This window comes from Octodon degus, unplaced genomic scaffold (genome assembly GCF_000260255.1).
Source record: "Octodon degus isolate 3935 unplaced genomic scaffold, OctDeg1.0 scaffold00174, whole genome shotgun sequence".
Lineage (NCBI taxonomy): Eukaryota > Metazoa > Chordata > Mammalia > Rodentia > Octodontidae > Octodon > Octodon degus.
This window is the reverse complement of record NW_004524750.1, coordinates 236,634-239,883: the sequence shown is the minus strand read 5'-3', so window position 1 is coordinate 239,883 and position 3,250 is coordinate 236,634.

Below are 3,250 nucleotides of genomic sequence, written 5' to 3'. Positions count from 1 at the left end.
AGTTTGAATCTCATGAGGATGAGGGTGTCCTTCTTAGGTAGATACTCTGCTATAACAACATGATAACATTGGGTTCCATGTTAAACTTTCAGAGAGTTAGAAATTAAGTTCACAGGCATTAGCTAGACAAAAGTGTCCTGGATTTTTTGGTTCCCAACATCTTTATCGTGGAGTATGAAAGAACCAAAATAGACACTGGATGGTTTCTTTTTTAGAAACCAAAACACATTTTTCTATTTTTTACCAAAAAGCAAGAACAAAAAAAATTCATGCATACAACATGCAAAAAGACAACCGAAAACACTTCTGTGATATAAAAGTTTCAGTAACTTTTCTTCTGTGTGGCCTTCTGTCAGGTATGGTGTCGCACACCTATAATCCCAGCACTTGGGAGACTGGCAGAAGAGTCACTGCTAGTTCAAGGTCAACTTGGGCTTTATAGTGCAAGCTGGCTTCAAACTCACTGTGTATCCTGGGCTGGCCTCAAACTTGTAGCGATCCTTTTGCCTCATCCTTTCAAGTGCTGGGCTTACTGGCATATGCCGCCATGACCAGCACTCATCTCTCAAGGCACATTTCAAATGCTACCTTCTCTAATCCAAATGCAGATTTCCTCTAACCAGTCTTTCTCCTAGAAAGTGTCCCCATGGGGCTTTGTGGCTCTCTTTTGTGCTCATCATGTTCTGTCATGTATCTAATGGGTTTTATACTACTAGAAGAGCTAGTGGTGACCCCAGGAATCTAACCAATGTAGGGTTACTTACTCCATAACTTTGTGTAAGTCACTTCACAGGCACTTTGCTTTCTTCTTTTCTAAAACAGTGAGTTATATGATCAGCTCTGTGGCCATTACTATTTCTATTTTTATGCAGCTCTAGTATACTCTCCTTAGGCAGCCATAACAACACCTGTGGCATGTCAAGTGACTAGAGGGAACAAAGCCTGAGCTCAGAAATCTGTTCAGAAACCTTCACTTGAAAAAAAAAAAAAAAGAAAGAAAAAAAGAAACCCTCACTTGTACTTTTTACATAAACAAAAATAGAAACAAAACAAATAAATGAATGTGCTGCACATAATGAAATATTGTGTTGCTGTATTTTTAAAAGTGAATAATAGAACTTACCATGTGCTGATTGGAAGACATCACTGGAATGTATTCAAAAAAAGAACAAGGAGGAGAATAGTGTTTGGAGTGTGCTACCTGAGATATAAAAAAGGAGAAGGATGTAAGCATGATTTATCTGTGACATTTATCACCTCATTGATAATCAACGTTGACTTGGCTAATCTTGCTGGCTAAGTGGTGTGCCTTTCCTCCCCATCACTCCATGTGTATCCTTTCCAAAACTTTTTGCTTAAAGAGTAAAACCTCCAACAGAAAAAGACTGTTGTTTAATCAAGGATGCTCAAGTGAATGCACACCTTTGCTAGGAGACCAAGAAGCAAGCACAAAAGATGAAGTGATTTGCTGAGCTTCCAGGAAGGTGATGCCAGGGTCACCATTCAGAATGTGTATAAGCACTCAAGAAATGGCAAGAATAAGAACATGTATATATTTAGTCTGGCTTACACTGACCTGAAAAAACCCTGGGCAGGTACTGTGGAAGAGTAGTTCATAAAAGTTTAAACCATGGTTAACTAACAAACAAACAAACAAAAAAAAAAAGGCTAACTAGAGGAAATAGGGGTAGGAGAGGAGTGAATGGGGCAGGGTGAGAATAAAGTGAATGTGGATGCCTGCCTCTTAAAATCAGTTATTTTAAGTAGTATGACTATAAAAGAAGAACCAAATGTACCATATGCAGGTACAAATTCCCTATGATGACTATGATTATTATATATAGCCAATAAAATTAACAAGAAGTATGAATATGTTGCCCATTCAAAGGAAAATCTAGAACAAAAATCCCTGACTGTGATAATGAATATTTTTAACAAAACAAATTATTTGCCTTGTTGATTTTCAGTTGTTATGGAACTAGGGAAGAACTAAAGAATGATTTATTATTTATTGTTGCAGCTGTGTACTAGGTACTGTCTTCTATGGTAAACTGTCATTAGAAAAATGAAACTTTGGCAGTTAAGATATTCCTGGCATTTTCTTCTCAAGTCAGCCACACTGATCCTCCAGGTCATGCCATCTGATCACACTAGCTTAGAAGTCAGAGGCCACTACTCATCATATATACCTGAAGCTGGTGTGCATGGTAACCCTGTGAGGCACCAGGGGTAACAGTACAAACACCCCACTCTTTTTGGAGGATCCAGGATTCAGATGACATAGAGGGAAATGGCAGCCTGGAAAATTCTCAAGTCTCTTGGAGGGCACCAGCAACAACTGAAGAAGACTCTCATTGCTCTTTTAAGGATGGTTAAAATTGGTACCGCTTATACTGATAGCTAAGAAACAATTAAGATAATACTTTTGGATAACTTTCCCAGACGTTTCATACAATTTATATCTCATTATAAATCTTTACCCAATGGATAAAACCCCAGGTTCTTCTCAAATTATTTTAGCTCATAAAATATTGGACGTATAAATATTTTTGTTCCTTTTAGGGTCCCTAACTATTTGAAACTCAGTGTATGATTTTCTCAGCTTGTTTTGGTCCAGGGCCTTCTTTGGATTGAATCCTGAGTATAAATGACTTGCAGCTGAGGTAGACCCATACTTACCCTGCATGTTTTCACTCCTGTCTGGCCACCCGTGGGAAGGCTTCAGAAGAACTCTTCAAAGCAGACCTCATGAAAACAAACACACCCACCTCCACCCCCTCTCCTGTCCCCTTTAGAAAGCAAACAACAATACTGCTCTGTTCACCAAACACAAGGGGAATTTTCTGTCTAAATCATTTTCTTTTTCTTGTTCCATGTTGGCAGCACTTATTAAGGAGCAGATGACTTTCAGGTTGGGTTATTTGAAACACAAGTGTATAAGAAATCCAGGTGCTTAAAACCTTTTGAAACCCAGATGCACCTTTACAGTCTTCATTTAAAAACATAAAAAAATTAAAACTCTTATCAATTAAAAAATTCTTTGATCACATATTTTGAGTAACAATGTTTACGTTGAAAGCTGGTAAGTAAAACACTAAGACTTTATTTTTCTCTTCAAATTTTTTAAAATTGCTTTGATGTAAGATGGACCAGCTTTGAAATTATTTTTTCCTCACTTTCTAACTGTAGGACCTCAAGCATATGACCCAAAGTCTTTTCTTTCCCATAATTTTATTGAGAAACAAATAGC